This window comes from Pongo pygmaeus, chromosome 20 (genome assembly GCF_028885625.2).
Source record: "Pongo pygmaeus isolate AG05252 chromosome 20, NHGRI_mPonPyg2-v2.0_pri, whole genome shotgun sequence".
In the NCBI taxonomy this organism is placed as follows: Eukaryota; Metazoa; Chordata; class Mammalia; order Primates; family Hominidae; genus Pongo; species Pongo pygmaeus.
The window spans coordinates 23,330,881-23,352,913 of NC_072393.2; the positions used below are offsets into that span (position 1 = coordinate 23,330,881).

Consider the following 22,033-nt stretch of genomic DNA (forward strand, 5'->3'; position numbering starts at 1 on the left):
CACCTGCTGCTACTCTATCCATCCAGAGCCTAAATCTGCAGCTCCAAATTCTGAATCCAGGTCTTGAGATTTGGAAAATAAAAAAAACTTTTCTCTGAGGAATGCAAGTATTTTTAGTTGTCAGACTCAGAGAGAGATTAAAATGAGAGCACATTTATGTCCTTCTCCCCTTTTTGAATAATGTACTTATCTCTTGAAAGCATTTGCTATCGCCACCGGTAGCTATAACTTAAACTAATAATGCCGATCTAGACACTATAATTCATACTGTCAACCTTAATGATGTATATCAAATCAATAATCAATGTTATTTCTGTAAATAAAGAAAAATTTCTGATAAATTTGTACCAGCCCCATCTCTGTCCATCTTTTTTTGGCTTTACAAATCCACTTGTAACTGTTGCTAAACAAAGTTTAGATTTCAGGCAACTTGAATCTTTGCTCCCAGGTTATAATCCTCAAGCTTGGCCCAAATAAACTGTCTGCTTATATTCATGTTACCTCAGCTTATTTCTTTTAGGTAGGCATATTATTTAGAATGTACTAGTGCAGCCTCTATGAGGGGATTTCTCATTTGATTGTACTCCACTTGCTGTCACACCCGATAACGCAAAGCCAGGTTGATCTGACATAGAATCTGCATATAAGATCTGACCTCTGCCTGGGATTCACAAGGCAAGGCCAGGCTTTGGATTTAGAATGTACAGAAAACAAACAAGAGACATTTTCTGCATGGTGAGATGTCAACATAGATGTCTTGAAGTTCCCATTTGAGAATGTGGCTCTTTGAGCTTTTCAGGTCTTGTCTAGTGACCTGCTACAGTTATGTGAGAGGCTCAAGGTGTAAATAGAATCTGACGTCAGAATCTATACGTGTAAACAAGCATCTTCAGAGTAAGAGATTAAGGCCACAAAGTATCCAGAGCCTCCACCAAACTACACCTATGTGTTAAATGTGATACTGGAGTAGAGTATTCTTGTCCTTTGTTTGTTTGTTTGTTTTTAACCCAAAAGCTAGCTAATCAGGATGGGGGACTAAAGTTCTGGAGCTTCACCAGGGCAGTTCAATTTTGCATTTAGCCTGAGTGTCTCCTCCCTGGCTTATCAATGGGCCATCAGCTCAGAAGCACTGGGAACCTCTCACAATCACCAGGACCTCTATTAACAATTTGAAAATGTCCAAAACAGAATTGTGTCGAGCTGACAAGAGTGTATAATTCTGCTTCTGCTCAGTTTGAGTAAAATAATTCATTCTGTGTTTTCCTCCCCTCATACACGAAATGTCTTTTGTTAGTACCCAGACGAGAGTTTCTCCAGTTTCCTGGTACTTAAGTGAAAAACAAGGAGGATGTCTGGAGACTCAAACAGATAAACAAATAGCTTCCATTTCATATGACCATTAGAAAAATAGATGAAGCAGTTATGGCCCCTACCATCTAGGAACTTTTAGTCTAGGCCAGCAACTAGAGGAAATGGCTAAACTGAGCATCATATGGTAGGTACAATGAACAGATGTGTGCAATGAAACTTGGGCTTTATTTGGGTCCCTTTCTTTATATTGTTGTGACTTCTGATGTTATCACCTAAAGGGATATTTATGGACAGAAGAGTTATTATTTCTGCTCTTTTTACCTTGCTAGGAATACATATTTATCTTCTAATAAAATTATCCTAGAAAACTTTAAGATATTTGTTTAAATTGCTTCTTAGTATGTGTTATAAAATTAACAGTACAGTGGCTAAAAAAGATTAAAGTTACACAAACTCTGGGATTTAAGTTTCCCTTAGGTAAGTTTACAAAAACAGAACTCAAAATACCCAGTGTCATAGAGAACAGAATTCTACTGAGGATCCTCTCCCTGTCCCAGTTCTGTTTAGATTCACCCTCTATGAAGGCCTTACTAAAGTCTGGCCCAACCCTGGAGTTTTGCCTCACAGAACTGATAAGAAGAGATGAGAATTTTGAATCCTTTTGCCTTTCTAGAGCTGATGCTCAAAATTTTTTAAAAATCCAAAAGCAGATGAATGGGATAAATAATGTATTTTAGGGTCTTAATTTATTATTATTATTATGATTATTATTATTATTATTATTATTATTGAGATAGTATTTCACTCTTGTTGCCCAGGCTGGAGTGTAGTGGCGCAATCTCGGCTCACTGCAACCTCCACCTCCAGAGTTCAAGCGATTCTTGTGCCTCAGCCTCCAAAGTAGCTGGGATTACAGGCGCCTGCCACCATGCCTGGCTAATTTTTTGTATTTTTAGTAGAGGTGGGGTTTCATCATGTTGCCCAGGCTGGTGTCCAACGCCTGACCTCAGGTGATCCACCCACCTCAGCCTCCCAAAATGCAGGGATTACAGGTGTGAGCCACCATGCCTGGCCTTTTTTTTTTTCTTTTTTCTTTTTTCTTTTTTAACGGTGCTAGTAGAGACAGTCCAAGTACTACTTGTTCTCCATTTCTGCAGATCCAGTAGTTGTTCCACAAGTCACAAAAAAAGTAAATATAAACACAATACAAATTCTGCTAAACTATACAAACTCTTTCTATATCCCTTTTATCTGTCTATATTTAGGTTTTATTCTATACATTTTTTAAAAAAATCAGTGACAGATAACCAGAAAGAGACATAAAAATGCTAGGCCCCCCTGTCTAAAATCTGGGAATTATTAAAGACAGTACCAGCTCCCAGGGAGTTATGAGGATTAAATCACACAGTATGTTATACCCAGCACAGTGCTCTGTAACATACTCTGGAGCACATAGTACCTGCTTAATAAACATTGGATTAGTACATGTGCACATGTTGGTTTCCAAATGTAAACTTATTCAAACATTTCTGCCTTCTGTTTGTTCTGTAAACTTTAAAGAACCAGCAAAGAATAAGGAAATTGGTTGTCTTCATTTGTCCTAGAAGTACGTCTGTTGTGACGAGGTTGTTGAGTGTAAGGGACTCTTTGCTGTGCCTGCTTTCTCTAACTACTGCTAATGATGAGCCCAGGGGAAGCAACATCAGCATTAACAGGGAACTTGTGTAAAATACCCACTCAAGGACCCTTTCCAAACCTGTGGGATTATATCACACAGAGTGGGGTCGAAATTGCCAAGTGATTTTTAAGCTTATTAAAGCTTGAGGAGCAATGCTTAGCTAAATGGTTATCAGCCCATGTTTCTAGTTAGGATTACATGGCTAATTTGCTGAAATCTCTTTACTTATGCCTTTTTTTTTTAGAGGTTCTATTTATTATTCTGAGTAGAAGCATCTATGTTGTTTAAATTAAGTGCCTTATGTGACTCTTAGGTGAGGCCAGAATCAAGTATGACAGGTTCAAGATACATTTATGAGGGTTAAGTTCCACCTTTGAACTAAAAGGTGGTCACAGGGCCTGTTCTGTTTGGATTTGGTAGTGACAGGAAAGTGTGGCTCATATTTTCATTACTGTAGCAGAAATTGATGGAGTCTGTTAAAAGGGAGGTCACCCGAGGACAGGAAAGAAGAAGCTTTTACTTTTATTTCCATGGAGCAGCTCATCATTCCTGAGTCTTTTTTTTTTAATATAAAAAACAGAAATGGGTGGACTTTTTTTGCAGCTCTGGGTCCTTCTGCCTGTGGGTGTGGTGGCAGCAGGTAAACATGTGGTGCTGATGCTTTTAAAGGCATATTCTCCAGATACAGGTGTAATTTGTCCAGAGAATCTCGTCTGAAGTGAATTTCCAGAGAAGGAGTAGAAAGAGGAAAAAATGACATTTTTTCAGCTAAACATGTCTCAGATAAAGAGCTGTGTCCACTCTGCCTCCTGGAATGCCATGCTTTCAGTACTTGCAAACCTTAATCTCTCTACTTGTGTTTTTTCTCCCTAATAAGTTTGTTTTAAGTATGTTTTAAATTTTTTATGGTAGTCAAAATTCTCTGAAAAATATTTCCTTCCTATATACCAGAACTTTCTCTACATTCTCTACATCATGGCTTCTTATATGCCATGCAAAATTCTCACCAGTAATTTATGGTCTGCAATATTAAAAATGTTCCCTTTGTGGTGTTGAACATGGGAAGGTGTGGATACCCAAGATTCCTATTGGGAAAAGCTGGGGTCTTTAGTAAAGATGAAGAACATCTAATGTTGACATTTCATCTGAGTTCTCCATTAGCTCTATGCAGAACACTGTTTAGAAAATGCTGATTTAAACAAGATGGCATTTATTACACAAAAACTTCTAAAAAATTTATTAGAAGGTACTTGCTATTAGGGTGTTAAAGACAGACTATTTAAAATCACTACTAAAAATGACAAATTTTCAGGGTAACTCGTAACTCAACATATCTTTTCCATCTGAAACATATACATAAATGATTCTATATGATGCAAATAGAGCACTGAAAAGTGCACACATTTGTGTTTATGCCCTTAATTTTCTACTTTATCATCCAGAAAAGTATTATAGATACACTGGTGTTGTGGATCTTATGCCATTCTCTTTTCTCAGAATTAGAGACATTAGGAAATATTTCTGTGTAAATAAATATTTTATTGGATAATTTCAGTCACTCCTGTAAGTCAGAACCAGTTCTTTTTACTCTCTCATTTTGCCTTTAGTCAAGTGATAAATTTTGCTGGCTACCTGGTAAGTGTGTGTGTGTGTGTGTGTGTGTGTCTACGTGTGTGTGTTTGTGTTTTTCAGGGACTGTTGACATTTGCAGATGTGGCCATAGAATTCTCTGTGACGGAGTGGCAATTCTTGAACACTGCACAGCGGAATTTATATAGGAAAGTGATGTTAGAGAACTACAGGAATCTGGTCTTCCTGGCTGATGATGACTTCAACACACAATTCCAAACATACCCTAATGGTTTCATTTCTCTTTTTTGTAGAATGTGTTTTGGTAATTTATGCTTTGCATAAATGAGTTTCAGATCCATGTTTTCAAGAAAATCTTGGGGATTTGTCCATATATAAAATAATTTTTTCAGGATGTTTCATCTTGACCTGAACTTTCCACATTCCTGAGCTGATCTGTGTCCTTTACTCTAGATTAGCAGTAATTTCATTAATTTGCTGACATAAAATATTGTTGTCCATACCTTAAAATCTAATTGCCAACACCAAGTTTTGACTCAGTATTACTGGATAGTGAAATTAATAACCTACATATTTAAAATATTTAAAATTCCCTGTAGAAATCAGTATTTTGGGATTACTTTATGAAAATATTTTATTACACCCTCTTTACTGAACACATAACTAGGTTGGTAACTGGAGAATATGAGCAAAATTTACGTTATTTATTTGTAATGAAATAAGTATTGCTGTCTCTAAGCCAGACCTGATCACCTGTCTGGAGCAAGAAAAAGAGCCCTGGAATATGAAGAGACATGAGATGGTGGATGAACACCCAGGTAGGTGAGAGTGAAGGTGAATACAATGGTTGACACAAATGAGAGGTCTAAAAGTTAAGGAGAAAGCCAGTTGTTAAAATATGAGTTGGAAAGCTGTGTTTTATAGGAAATAGTTTCTGGGAAGCCTAAGAGTTTTTTGTTTGTTTGTTTTGTTTTGTTTTATCTCAAATTTGGACATCTTCTGTTTTATGCTTTTAAATTTTCTAAGGATTCTGTTTCTTTTTGGTGATCTTCTTTCAAGTTTTCAGTGAGAGCCACTATCCTCTTCATGGCATATAAAAAAACTGCACAGTCTGACTGCTTTTACGGAACACACAAATCTGCATAATTTTAAGAAACTCTGTGTTAAACAATTTTTTAAGTTTTCTTTCTGTATCATGTAAAATGTGAGTCGTAGTTTCTGTTCCTTTTTTTTTGTTCATTTTTCTGCACATTTCATCTTGTTTATATTACTATAGTCTTCAAATATAGTTTGAAGTTAAAAAGTATGATGCCACTGTGCTTTGTTCTTTATTTTTAAGATTGCTTTGACTATTCAAAGTTTATTGTAGATTCATGGAAATTCTAAAATTGTATTTTCCATTACTTAAAAAAATTGCCACTGAAATTTTGATAGAGAGTTTATCGAATCTATAGATCACTTTGGATAACATGGCACTTTAACAGTATTTATTTTTTAAATGCATAGACATGAAATATTTTTAAATTTATTTATGTCTTTTCTAATTTCTATTACTGATGTATCATTATGAAGACTTTTTACCTCCTTTGTTAAATTTGTTCTCAGAAATTTATCATTTTAATGCTATTGTAAATAGGATTGTTTTCTTCCTGTATTTTATCAGAGAGCTTGTCTTAAGTGTATGGAACCCTAACTGGTATGTTAATTTTATATTTTTCTAATTTACTGATCGTATTCAGTAGTTTAGACAGGTTTTAATGTACTGTTTATGATTTTATATATATAGGATCATATGATATACAACCAGCAACTTTTTACTTGTTTTTCATTTGAATGGCTCTTTTTTATTTTTTGACTAATTCTTCTGCCACATACTTTCAATGCTATGTTAAAATAGAAGCATTGACAATGGGCACAATATAGTTTTGCCTTGGTGTATGTGAATTTGAAGGAGCAAAGACTTCTTCAAGTTTTTTAAACTGCTTTAAGGAGGTAAAGATCACAGGGTGATGGGATGCCCTCTGGGTTTGTAGTAAAGAGGCATTGCAGCTTGGTCACCAGGCTGCTGGGTCTGCACTAGGGTCCACCTTTAGTTGGCTTGTTACAAGGGGATTTGGTAGTTGTAATTCCCATTTTATATTTTGGATAGATTGAATTTCTTTTGGTACTTTGCTCTGTAGAGCAGACACTAGTGCAGGTTTCTGCAGTCAAGTCTGCATAAGGTGGGCCTTATGTCAAAATGTGGATGAGTACAGCTTTCACTGAGTACCAGAAAGAATTTTTCCAGGTCACTGTGTGGGTTCCTAGGTAGGCAGAACTGGCCATTAACTGTGGCTCAGGGAGCTGAAACTGAGTCATTGAACTGCTTCAAGAACCATGGTAAAGGCCAAGGTCTGCAGGCCTGCCTGCATGGCTATAAATGAATGTCTTCCTCCAGGCCTCTGGAAGGGCAGGACCTCTCTCAGATTGTGGCTGGAAGAAGTTTGAGATGGTTACACAGTAAGTTCAGAATTTTCTGTTGTGCCAAGCTAGGTAGGCCACTTCCTAGTCTGTTGTTAAGAACAGGGATCCTGTAGTTTGCCACCTGAATGAGGGCCTGCCTTCTGAAAAGAAGACTTTTCAATCTTGGGCTTTATCAGATCTTCACAACCCCCTCTCTGGATCTCAAAGCTCTCTTAAAGGCACTTATTTTTGAGACGAAGTCTTGCTGCACAGTCCAGGCTGATCTTGAAATCCTGGCCTGAAGCAATTCTCTAACCTGAATATACCATGTAGCTGTCATTACAGGTTTGAGCCACGAGGCCTGCCTCTCTCATGAAGGTATTTTTGTCAGAGATGGCTGACAAATTGTCTTGCTGTGCAGGGAGTAAGAAAATAGGGTACCTTTCCTTCTTCCATCTTACTGATTTCACTCTCTTCATACATTTTTATTCTTTATTTTCTATTACAAATTTGTAATTTTAGATTCAGAGATTTAGAACAATATTCTAGAATTTACATGTTATGCCTGAAGTAAATTAGATAATTAGTAGACACTCCATATTTACTAAAACAGTTACTTATAAATTTAAGTTTGCTGTAGGCAAAAAGGAATTATACTCACGCCTGTAATCCCAGCACTTTGGGAGGCCGAGGCGGGCGGATCACAAGGTCACGAGATCGAGACCATCCTGGCAAACACAGTGAAACACTGTCTCTACTAAAAATACAAAAAATTAGCTGGGCGAGGTGGTGGGCACCTGTAGTCCCAACTACTCGGGAGGCTGAGGCAGGAGAATGGCGTGAACCCGGGAGGCGGAGCTTGCAGTGAGCAGAGAGAGCACCACTGCACTCCAGCCTGGGCAAAAGAGTGAGACTCCGTCTCAAAAAAAAAAAAAAAAAAAGGAATTATAGGATTTGCACCCACTTTTTCAGCCTATATCTAAATAATCACATAATTTTTTCCCATATATTTGTTTTATATATCGTAGGCTCTAACCATATTCTGCTTACATTTAGCAATGTGAGGCTATTCTTTGCTTCTAAAGTTGGATTACAGCAGTTTTATTTTGTGTAAGAATAGCATATATTTAAAAGATAAAAATTATTTCTAGTTTTAAAAAATGTTTAAAGTTTCTCATGAGAATCTTTTATTTATGACTATACTGCAGTTTCTCTGAAATTTCACAGCCATATAGTGCATGTCAATGATTTAAAATACCTGCCTTCCATGAGTACACAGTTAGTCAAATATTGTAGTTAGCTAGACAAATCTTTTCTTAATAGTACCTCAATATTGCAAACCAGAATTTATGAATAAACTTTTCTCTTATTAATATTGTTTTCCAGTCTATATTGGTGTTTTATAGTGTTGGTTTCTTAACATCAGTTTATTGTGGGTTTTGATTTTACTTATGTACTATAATATTAGACAATTTGCAATTCTATTTGTACACCTTAAGTCAATGTGGGGTTTAATTATAAATCAGTTGTATGTCTATCACAATCAGATTATATATGTGTGGGTGTATCTATAAGTATAACCCTAATTTTTGTTATGGCTTATCTTGTTTACATTCTCTCTTAGCTGAATGGTGATTTTTTCTTTTCTAAGTGAATAGTCAAGGAAATAGTCTTATTTTCACCATGTGTTTAATGATGAATATATATTTCCTTTGTGTGAGAGAGACACTTTTGTGATTTGAAGGTAATTTTTGAAAAAAATTATAATTCTGTATTTTTTCAGTTTTTCTTTGAAAAACATTGTTGTAAAAACATAAAATTTACCATCTTAAATCTATTGAAGGGTACATTTCAGGGCCAGGCATGGTGGTGGCTCACATTTGTCATCCCAGGATTTTGGGAGGTGAAGACAGAAGAATCGCTTGAGCCCAAAAGTTTGAGAGCAGCCTGGAAAACATATGGAGATTCTCTCTATACAAAAAAAATTATAAAAATAGCCAGGCGTGGTAGTGTGCACCTGTAGTCTCAGCTCTTTAGGAGATTGATGGTGGAGGATTACTTGAGCCTGGGAGCTTGAGACTACAGTAAGCTATAATTTTACCACTGCACTCAAGCTTGGGGGACAGAGTGAGACCCTGTCTCAAAAAAATAAGCTGTACATTTTAGGATTGTTTAGTATATTCATATTATATAAAAGACTTCTATAAATTTTTCATTTTGAGAAACTAAAACTCAATACCCATTAAGTAACAACTGCCCATTTTACCCTCTCCCCAGCCCTTGACAAATGCCCTTCCATATTTTGTTTCTGTGTGTGTGACTAATTAAGATATCTCATATAAGTGGAATCATATAGTATCCATCATTTTGTTACTGGCTTATTTCAGGTAACATAGTATTATCACAGTTTATCTTAAAATACGACAAGATTTACTTAAGGCTGAGTAATATTCTATTGTGTGTGTGTGTGTGTACGTGTGTGTGTGTGTATAACATGGTTTTTCATGTGTTTATGAGTCAAGGAATATCTAAGTTGCTTCAGCCTCTTAGCTTTTGGGAGTACTGGTACAATAAACATGGATGTTCAAATATGTCTTTCAGGTCCTGTGTTGCATATTTTGGATATAAATTCATAAATGAGATTGCTGTATTTGATGATACTTTTATTTTAATAACTTGAGGAACATTTATAAGTTTTGAAATAATGACTGCATCCTTGTTTTCCACCCACAATCAACACGACTGTCATTTTTATTGCATCATCAACAGATTTGATATTTCTAAAAAATTGATAGTTGCCATTCTATTAAGTATAAGGTAATATTGTTTTTCAATGTAATTTTTATTCATTTCTTTACAAATGGTAATTCTGCATGTTTTTTCAAAGCATTTTCCCATTTCTGTATCATTTTTGATAAGAATTTAGTTCAATTATTTCTAAATCAAGTTATTCAACTTCATTGTTCAGTTTTAAGAGTTGCTTATATATTTTTAATATTAACTCCTATCATATGTGATTTGCAAATATTTTCACCCACTTTCTGAAAGGCATTGTCACTCTATTGAATGTTTTCATTGACATGCAGAAATTTTGGAGTATAGTGTAGTTAAATTTTTCTTTTTTTTCTTTGTTGCTCATCCATTTAATGTCATATCTAAGAAAATGGTGCCAAGACCAATGTCATGTCTTCTCCCTATACTTTTTTCTAAGAGATTTGTTAGTTTTTTAATGTCTAAGTATTTAAGTATTTTATTTAAAATACTTTTCATATTTGGTTCAAGGAAATGATCTAACTTTATTTTATCAGTGTTGATATCTAGTTTTCAACATTATGTTTTGAAGAGATTAGCTTCTCTCTATTGTGTGCTCATGGCAACTTTGTGGAAAATCATTTAATTATATGCAGAAGGGTTTATTTCTGGGCTATTATCTTTCACCTGTTTATCTGTGTGTCAGTACCACGTTGTTTGTCTTATTTAGCTTTTAATATGTTTGGAAATCAGGAAATATAATGCCTCCTTGTTTTTTAATGGGTGTTTGGCTATAGTTTAACATTAAATAAAAAAATTTTAAATAATATGTTTGTAAAAAATTGTGCTATTCAGATTTTTATAGCGATTATAATAAATCTGTTCACAACTCTAGGCTGTATTGACATCTTTGAAGGATTAAATTTTTTTACCCTTAAGCCAAGAATATGTTAAAGAGTGTGTTTTATTTTCATATATATTTGGATTTGCCAGTTTTACTTTTGCTCTTAATTTCTTGTGTTATTCAGTTCTGGTCAGAAAACACATATGATTTTGGTCTTCTTAAATTTATGTCTTGTTGTTGTTTGAGGCAGGATCTTACTCTGTCACTCAGGCTGTAGTGCAGTGGAATAATTTTGGCTCACTGCAACCATAACCTCCCAGGCTCAAGTGATCATTTCACCTCAATCTCCCAAGTAGCTGACACTATAGCAATGCATTACCCTGCCTCACTAATTTTGTGATTATTTGTAAGGACAGGGTTTCACTGTGTTGCCCAGGCTGGTCTCAAATTTCTGGCTCCACATGTTTCTCCCATCTCAGTCTTCCAAAATGTTGAGATTATAGGCATGAGCCACTGCACCCAGCTGGTATTCTCAAATTTAATAAGACTCGGTATGTGTTCTAACAGAATATACCAGGCACAAATAAGAATATTGTGTATTCTCTTGCTTTTGATTAAAAAGATTTGTATATTCCTGTTAAGCCTAATTGGCCTGCAATATTGTTTAGATTTCCATGTTCTCCAAACCTTATGCTGCAATGTAATCCTCAGTGTTTAATGTGGAACCTGGTGGGAGGTGTTTTTGTCATGGGAGCAAATTCCTCATGAATGGCTTGACACTATCTTGTTAATCAAAGTGTTTACACTCTGTTAATTCAAAGATTGGTTCATTAAAAGAACCTGGCACTCACACTTGCTCTTTCTCTTACCATCTAATATGTCCTGTTACTCTTTGCCTTTCACCTAATTGTAAGCTTCCTGAGATTCTCACCAGAAGCAGATGCTGGCACACACTTTTTCTACAGTCTGCGCCAAAAAACCTCTTTGCTTGATGAATTATCCACTCTCAGATATTCCTCTCTGCAAAACAATTGAAGTTGGCAATTTACTTCTAGAGGCATTATGTTATATTAGGGAGCAGAAAAAGCTGTGTTGGGTAAATATAACAGACTTTTCTTTTTCTTCTGTGAGTTTCTTTATATTGTGCTCACCTGGGACACTGCCCACACTTAACTCATTTATAAATTTTCCACAAAAGTATTTTGGTCAGTATGATTTTGTTAACTTTATATGTCTAGGAAGAAATTATGGTCTGTGGTATTGTGCTTTGTCATCTTGCTTATGCAGTTTGTGTAATTTTATAGATTAGACTTAGAAAGCATATTAGAGTCTAGCAATTAAAGTAATGTGTTATTTTTATTTCTTTCAGTAATGTGTTCTCATTTTACCCAAGACTTTTTGCCAGAGAAGAACATAAAAGAGTCTTTCCAAAAAGTAACACTGAGAAGATATGAAAAATGTGGACATTAAGAAATTTCTGTTAAAAGAAGGCTATAAAAGTATGGATGAGTGTAGGGTGCACAAAGAAGGTTTAATGAACTTAACCAATGTTTCCCAACTACCCAGAGCAAAATATTTCAATGTGATAAATATGTGAAAGTCTTTCATAAATTTTCACATTTAAAAGCACATAAGATAAGACATACTGATAAGAAACCTTTCAAATGTAAAGGATGTGGCAAATCATTTTGCATGCCGGTTACACCTGACTCAACATAAAATAATTCGTGCTACAGTGAAGTTTTACAAATGTGAAAAATGTAGAAAAGCCTATAACAGATCCTCAACCTTTACTACACATAACAGAATTCATGCTGGAGAGAAACCTTACAAATGTGAAGAGTGTGGCAAAGCTTTTAACCATCCCTCAAACCTTACTGCACGTAAGAAAATTCATATTTGAGAGAAACCCTACAAATGTGAAGAATGTGGCAAAGCTTTTAACCAGTCCTCAATACTTTCTAAACATAAGAAAACTCATACTGGAGAGAAACCCTACAAATATAAAGAATGTGGCAAAGCTTTTAATCGATCCTCAAACCTTACTACACATAAGATAATTCATACTGGTGAGAAACCCTACAAATGTGAAGAATGTGGCAAAGCTTTTAACCAATCCTCAAAACTTGCTAAACATAAGAAAAGTCATACTGGAGAGAAACCCTTCAAATGTGAAGACTGTTGCAGAGATTTACAGACTCTGCAACCCTTACTAGACATAAGAGAATTCGTACTGGAGAAAAACCATACAAATATGAAGACTGTGGCAAAGCTTTTACAAATTCTACAACCCTTACTAGACATAAGATAATTCATATTGGAGAAAAACCATATAAATGTGAAGACTGTGGCAAAGCTTTCAACGAATCCTCAATGCTTACTACACACAAGAAAATTCACCGTGGAGAGAAACCATACAAATCTGAAGAATGTGGCAAAGCTTTTACAGACTCTGCAACCCTTACTAGACATAAGAGAATTCATACTGGAGAAAAACCATACAAATATGAAGACTGTGGCAAAGCTTTTACAGACTCTGCAATCCTTACTAGATGTAAGATAATTCATACTGGAGAAAAACCATACAAATATGAAGACTGTGGCAAAGCTTTTACAGACTCTGCAATCCTTACTAGACATAAGAGAATTCATACTGGAGAAAAACCATACAAATGTGAAGAATGTGGCAAAGCTTTTACCGACTCTGCAACCCTTACTAGACATAAGAGAATTCATACTGGAGAAAAACCATACAAATATGAAGACTGTGGCAAAGCTTTTACAGACTCTGCAATCCTTACTAGATGTAAGAGAATTCATACTGGAGAAAAACCATACAAATATGAAGACTGTGGCAAAGCTTTTACAGACTCCGCAATCCTCACTAGACACAAGAGAATTCATACTGGAGAAAAACCATACAGATGTGAAGAGTGTAGCAAGGCTTTTACAGACTCTGCAACCCTTCCTAGACATAAGAGAATTCATACTGGAGAAAAAGCATACAAATGTGAAGACTGTGGCAAAGCTTTTAATGAATCCTCAACACTTACTGCACACAAGAGAATTCATACTGGAGAGACACCTTACAAATGTGAAGAATGTGGCAAAGCTTCTAACCATTCCTCACACCTTACTACTACACATAAGAGAATTCATACTGGAGAGAAACCATACAAATGTGAAGAATATGGCAAAGCTTTTAGCCAGTCTTCATCACTTACTAAACATAAGGTAATTTATACTGGGGAGCAACCTTACAAAGTGAAGAATGTGATAAAGCTTTTAACCTATCTGCAAGCCTTATTAAGCATAAGAAAATTCATACTAGGGAGAAACTCTACAAAACCAGAAAGTGACCATGATTTTGACAACACCTCAAACCTTTTCTAAATATAAAAGAAATTGTACTGGTGACAAATCCTAGAAATGTGAAGAATGTGACAAAACCTTTAAAAGATTGTCCCACTTATTTTTAGGTAAGATAATTTTTACTGGAGAAAACACCTACAAGGGTGAACAATATTGTGAAATTTCTAATTAATAGTCACAAGTTATTGCACAGGAAAGCACTTATACTTGAGAAAAATTGTACAAATACACATAATGTGAAATAACCATTAATATCTGCTCACATCTTACTCAACATTAGAGAGTTGGTAAATAATAAAAGCATTATAAATGCAATTACTGTAAAAAAAAGTAAGACTTTAAAGTGAAGAAGAGGCTGGTCATGGTGGCTCATGCCTGTAATCCCAGCACTTTGGGAGTGCTCAGGTGGGTAGATCATGGGGTCAGTAGTTTGAGACCAACATGGCCATAGAAACCCCATCTCTACTAAAAATACAAAAATTAGCCAGGCATGTTGGTACACACCTATAACCCTAGCTACTAAAGAGGCTGAGGCAGGAGAATTCCTTGAACCTGGGAGGTGGAGATTGCAGTGAGCTGAGATCACACCACTGCACTCCAGCTTGGGTGACAGAGCAAGACTCCATCTCGTAAAAGAAAGTGAGGAAGAGTATTCATTTTGAAGACAAAGATTACAAACATAAAGAGGGTTGTAGTACCCTTACTTGTATCACAGATTTTATTGTACACATTTTGTACTACAAAAAATCTCTGAAGCAGTTTCTCAAATTTGGCTCAACATCAGGAAATTTATGTTGGGAAAACAATCTTGCAAATGTAATAAATTTGGAGAAAAATTGTTTCAATAACTATTTCTTAGAAAACACCAGAGGTTTCATACTAAAATATATTTTTGCAGATGTAGTAAATAGGAAACAATGTTTAATCCAAAATGAAATCAATGTAAATATCAGAAAATTCACAGTAGAAGTACCCAAGGCACTGAAGCTACAGACATTACACTAAATCAGAGTGCTAAGTATAGAAAATAATCTAGAACTAAAGTTGCTAAATAAATTATTTGTATGTCACTTTAAAAGAAGTAGAGAATTTTTTAAATGTTTTAATTACATTACAAGTATACTTTGGTCCTTAAAATTAGATATTTTAAACAAGAATAATGATGCAATTCTACTCTCAAAATACTTCATGCTCTATTTTCCTTCCTACTGTATTCACCTGTGAAAGCATGTTACTAATTGCTGCATCAAAAATATAAGGTTTTTTTTTTATTAGGTGGGCATTATTTATGACCTTTTCTATGGAAGAGAAAAGGCATTAAAATGTAAGACATGTGATGAAATTGTAAGTGGAGAGACTCTTTTTAGTTAACACGTAGTATTAAGTAACGCATGAGTTAGATGTTCAGAGTAATATTCTACATTATAGTGATAACATTTTTAATTTTAGTTAATTAAAATTTATTAGTAGTATATCATTTTACTAATAGTACTTTTATATAATAGAATATGGTACATTATTAAATTTTTATAGATTAAGTGTGAACTTATTTTTTTTTTGAGATGGAGTTTCCCTCTTGTTGCCCAGGCTGGAGTGCAGTGGCATGATCTCAGCTCACTGCAACCTGTGCCTCCCGGGTTCAAGTAATTCTCCTGCCTCAGCCTCCTGAGTAGCTGGGATTACAGGTGCCCATGACCATGCTGGCTAATTTTTTGTATTTTTAGTAGAGACAGGGTTTCTCCATGTTGGTCAGGCTGGTCTCAAACTCCTGACCTCAGGTGATCCACCTGCCTCAGCCTCCCAAAGTGCTGGGATTACAGGCATAAGCCACCACATCTGGCCATGTGAACTTAATTTTTTAAAGTTTGTTAAAACCATTGTGCATTCAATAAAGTGTTATTATGCCACTAACTTTAATCTATTCAACCTTACTCAAGGATGTAGGTAAAAGATGTTAACAATATGCTATTTGGTAACACAATGGACTAACATTTCTAGTAATCTCTTTTGCCAGTGACTTTAAAGTGCAAAGAAGTTAAAGAATATTGTTTCCATAGGTTAAATATTTACTCGTTTTTTCTTATTTTAGCTTATTTTTCTTAATTTTTGTGAGTACATAGTATGTGTAGGTATTTTTGCTATATATAGCCTATTTGGATACAGGAATAAAATAGGTAATAATCATATCAGGGTGAATTAAGTATCCATCATCTCCAGGATTTATCCTTTGTATTAGAAACCAATTCTACGCTTTTCGATATTTTAAAATGTACAATTAAATTGTTATTCACTACAAGGTCAGGTTTATGGTCATAATAAAATTTATGTACAATTATAAATAAAATTCATACATTTCTGAGTCCAGAATAAACATTAAAAATTGCTACATATTTTTCTTTGAATATATGCCATCTCTGCCTGCAAACACATACAGATTTTTAGTTTTGATTTACATAGAGTTAAATATACACATACGTTACTCTAAAGATAAACCTTAAGTTTAAGAAAATTATGGAGTAAGTAAGCATGTTTGAATGCGTTTGTACCTATTTTCAGAAGAAAAAAGCAATATTGGTACAAAATGAATCATTTTAATAAGGTGACTAGAAGACTAAAAACCTCAAAAATGCTAAAAGCAAATTGATACCCTCTGCTCTTTATTGAATTGATTACTGTAAAATCTTACAGCTAATGGATCAGAATCTCCTTATGCAAATGTTTTGTCTTTATTTGTCTGGTACTCATGTTAGACCCATAATTTTCTTGTTTCTCATAATTTTTCCCTTTTATAGCTTATGAGATCTTCATTATGTGAGCTGGTCAAGGATTGTATGAATGATTTTTATACAATTTAGTAGTGCACAGAATATAATTTCTAGATGTAATTCCACAATTAGTTTATTAAGTTATATTTTATTGAGTTAGAACATTCCATTTAGTTCTTTTAACTGGTGAACCCTATAGAAGCCTACTTTTTTTTAGTTATTGTTCCTTTCACTTTTTATAATTGACAGAAGTAAAATTGACTTATCGATTCAGCCAGTTTGTTCAGCTAAGTACTAGGGAAGTTTTGTAAGTCATGAGGATGTTTATATATATAAATATAGCAAACAAACATGACAGTGTAACTGATGCTCCATAGTAAGACAGAAATGTTCCTATGAAAGTTAGTTTCAACTTCATGTAAGATATAGAAAATAGCAATGGTGAACAAATAACTAATTCTTCATGTGAAGAGTCATTTTTTTTTCAGGCTGCAAAGCTGGATCTTGCTAAATTTAAAGAGGAACTTTGCTTCTTTTATATTCTAATTATCTTTAGTTTTCTCTGTCTAATTCTGTGTTTTTCAACTATGTGTGCATCACAGCCCTTCTTTTTCTTTCTCTGTTTTATGGCTACAATTTTCTCATAATCATTTTCATGCCGTGTCATTTAGCATAGTAATTTGTTGGTTTTGATGAGAAAGTTGGTATTTTTAATGCACTTTAAAAAATGGTTTTAACTGGAGAGTTTGCTTATGAGTATAGCTTTCAAATGAGTTAATTAAGATAAAAGGCACACACTGTTCACAGGTAAGAGAATTAAATCAGCGTCATTTTTCTCTGTGCACAGAAAATCTCATTAAATTCTTACAAAGTTTGGCAAATATAAAATGTGCTAAAATATATATCTTAGAATTTAAATTTTTAAGAGCTAATAAGTGAATTGTAAATTTAATTTTCTATGATATACTTGTAGAACAATGTACATTTCCATGCAGAATCTTCTATTTTTAAGTGTGAATGTTAAACATTTCAAAGTAATAAAATGACCTCTGTAGATTTGAAATTTGGAATAATATTTTTTGCATATTGATATTACAATTTGGAGGAATTTCTCACTTGGTGGGTGAAGTTTACAGTTTTTGTTCTTAATCATCTAATGGTAGTCAACTTTTTGATCATTTTCTCAGGAAAACATTTGGAGATCTTGGAAGATTTTGGATTAAAACTTTTTTTATTATTATGTACGCAAAGTTGTTTACTGTGTTCAGAGTGGCCGGTCATGAGACCATAAGCAACACCTGCCCTCTTAGTGTCTTTCGTACCATCTGTAATGAATAAATGTAAATTTATTCTGTAAAACATGACATTTTGAAGTATGTATATACATTGTCAAATGCTTAATTCTAGGTAATTAATGCTTTACCTCATATAGTTAGTTAACACTTTTGTGGTGAGAGCACATAATATTATCTTAGAATTAAAAAAAATGCAAATACATTATTATGAACTATAGTCACTGTGCAGTAGAAGAAAATTTTTGAACTTATTTCTCCTGTCCAACTATAATTATGTATTCTTTGACAGACATCTTTCCAAACCCCTCTTTCTTCTAAATACTTTGAATCTGTTGGTCATAATTTTACTCTCTACTTCAATGAGATTTAGTTATTCAGAAGCCATGTATAAGTAAAATGAAATAATAATCTTTCTGTCTCTTATTTCAATTAATATTTACTCTAGGTCAATCCATGTAATTGAAAATAATACAATTTGCTTTTTTTTTTTTTTTTTTTTTTTTGAGACGGAGTCTCACTCTGTCGCCCAGGCTGGAGTGCAGTGGCATGATCTGGGCTCACTGCAAGCTCCACCTCCTGGGTTCACGCCATTCTCCTGCCTCAGCTTCCCAAGTAGCTGGGACTACAGGCGCCCACCACCATGCCCGGCTAATTTTTTTGTGTGTTTTTAGTAGAGACCGCGTTAGCCAGGGTGGTTTTGATCTGACCTTGTGATCCACCCCGCCTCGGCCTCCCAAAGTGCTGGGATTACAGGTGTGAGCCACCACACCCGGCCTAAAATTTGCTTTTAAAAAGATGAATAGTATTCTCTTGTGTATATACACCACATTTTTTTTTGTTGTTGTTGTTTTTTGTTTTTTTTTAAATGGAGTCTCGCTCTGTCACCCAGGCTGGAGTATAATGGCACAGTTTTGGCTCACTGAAACCTCTGCCTCCCAGGTTCAAGCGATTCTCCTGCCTCAGCCTCCTGAGTAGCTGGAATTACAGGCGCATGCCCCCACACCTGGCTAATTTTTGTATTTTTATTAGAAATGGATTTCACCAAGTTGGTCAGGCTGGTCTCGAACTCCTGACCTCACGATCTGCCCTCCTCAGCCTCCCAAAGTGCTGAGATTACAGGCAAAAGCCACTGCACCCAGCCTACCACATTGTCTTGATGTACTCATTAGATACTGAACAATTGATACTATATTTTGGCCATTGTGAAGAGTGTTGCAAACACAGAAGTACAAATGTTTCTTTATTTTAATTTTATTTGTTTGAGATGTATATCCAATGTTGCAATTGCTATATTGTAGTTTGATTTTAAACTTTTTGAGGTATCTGTATTTTGTTTTTCGTAACGGTTGTCCTCATTTACACTCAACCCAGAATGTGGAAGAATTTCCTTTTCTTCCTACCTTTGCTAAGACTTTTTTTTTTTTAATAAGAGTAATTCTAACAGGTGTGAGTTATTTCCTAGGTTTTTTTTCTTTCCCTTCCCTGATAATAATTGATATTGAGCTTTTTTTTTTTTTTTTTTTGAGACGGAGTCTCACTCTGTCGCCAAGGCTGGAGTACAATGGCATGGTCTTGGCTCACTGCAACCTCCGCCTCCCAAGTGATTCTCCTGTCTCAGCCTCTGGAGTAGCTGGGATTACGGCACCTGCCACCAAGCCTGGCTAATTTTTATATTTTTAGTAGAGACAGAGTTTCACCATGTTGGCCAGGCTGGCCTCGAACTGCTGACCTTGTGATCCACCTGCCTCGGCCTCCCAAAGTGCTGGGATTACAGGCATGAACCACTGTGCGCAGCCTATACTGAGCATTTTTTAAATACATCTCTTGGCCACATGTATGTCTTTTCTTGAAAATATTTACTTAAGACTTTTGCTCATTTTTATTTGTTTTTGTTGTATAGTCATTTGAGTTTCTTATATCTTTTTGATATTAACTCCTTGTTACATGTGTGATTTACACATATTATCTCCCTTTTTTTAGTTGTCTCATTTTGATGATTGTATCAGATTGTGTGCAGCATTTTAAAAATTTCAAGTAATCTAATCAGTTTTTGTTTGTTTTCTGGAGTTTGAAGATTAAATAAAAACAGTCACTGCCTGTTATGGGGCTTTCACTCTATTTTTTTTTTTTTGGTAGTAATTTTAGAGTTTCAAGCCTTACATTTAAGTATCTAATTTATTTGGGTTGATTTTTATATATGTCGTATGAGATGCAGATCTTGTTTTATTGTTCTGAATGTAGCTGTAAAGTTTTCTAAACATCATTTATTGAGGATATGTCCCTAAGAAATTGTCACCTATTTATATAATCAACTATTTATATATAACTGATATAATCAGTTAGCTGTAAATACATGGATATGTTTCTGCTCTCTCCCGTTTGCTCCATTAATCTATGTGTCCACTTTTATTCAAGTACTGTACATTTTTGTTATTATAGCTATGTAGCATATTTCAAAGTCAGCTAGGGTGATACCTTCAGCCTATTTTTTCTTGACTGTTTTGACTATTGTAGGTCTTTTTTGGTACTGTATAAATTTTAAATACATTTTTAAAAATTATATTTAGTGTGTTGCTGGTATTTTGATGGAGGTTGCATTATATCTGTAGATCATTTTGTGTAATGCAGATTTTTAACGTTATTAAAAATACCAATTCATGAATAATTTTTTTCATTTTGTATTAGTTTATTTTAACGTTCCTCAATTTATAATGTAAGGTGTTTCAACTTTTTGTTTAAATTTAATTCAAAGTATAGTTACTATACTTTATAACTAATTCAAAGTATAGTTATTATAGATGAGATTGTTTTTTATTTTATTTCGAAATAGTTAATCGTTAGTGTATTGAAAGTCTACTGACTTTTGTATGTTGATTTTATATACTGCCAGTTTAATAAATTTGTTTACTGGTTCTACTGGTTCTTAGTAAAGTGTTAGGCTTTTCTCTACTTAAAATTATATCATCTGCAAACAGCTGTAATTTAACTTTTTTTCCAATCTGGATGTCTTTGATTTTATTTTCTAATTTTTCTGTCTTGGACATTTAGTACCATGCTTAGTAAGACTGAAAAGCTTAAAACATTTCCGTGTTTAGTATGTTGTTAACTGTACAATTTTTGTTATAAGCGGCGTTTATTAACTTGAGGTGCATTTGTCCTATACCTAATTTTCTCAGAGATTTATCATGAGGAAATGTCACTTTTGTCAAACTTTTATTCTGCATGTATTTAAATATTATGGATGTGAAATCACAATTTATCCCACTTAAATACAAAACATCTTCAGAGACTACTATGAACATCTCTATGTATGCAAACTAGAAAATTTAGAGAAAATAAATATACTCTTGATATACAAAACTTCCCAAAATTGAATCAGGAAGAAACAAAAATCTTGGACAGAACAAAAATGTATAACAATATTGAATTAGTGATATAAAACCCACCAACCATAAACAGCCCTGGATCAGATGAATTTACAGCCAAATTTTACTACATATAATAAAGATGAACTGGTAATAATCCTACTAACTGTATTCCAAAAATCAAGGTGGAAATTATTCCTAACTTATTATATGAAACCAGCATCATTCTGATACCAAAATCTAGTAAAGATACAACAAAAAAAGACAACTATAGGTCAATATTGTTGGTGAACATGAAACAAAAATTCTCCATTAAATACTAGCAAGCTGAATTCATAAGCACATCAAAAAGTTATTTCTCCACAATCATGTGAGCTTTACTTCATGACTGCAAGAATGTTTCATCATGCGCAAGTCAATAAGTGTGATTCACCAGTAAAGATGATTAAAAGCAAAAACTTATTATCACAGTAAATGTGAAAAAGCATTCAAGAAAATTCAATATTCATTCATAAAAATATTCTTAACAAACCAGAAATTGAAGAAACATACCTCAAAATAAAAGCCATTTATGACAAAACTTTATTCAACATCATATTGAACAGGCAAAAGCTGGATGC

The 22,033-nt window shown here is 34.3% G+C and overlaps 1 pseudogene; it reads left to right on the forward strand.

Moving 5' to 3' along the window:
* The window catches only part of LOC129021044 (zinc finger protein 724-like), a 31,853-nt pseudogene that overhangs the window by 5,053 nt on the left and 4,767 nt on the right, over nucleotides 1-22,033 (forward strand).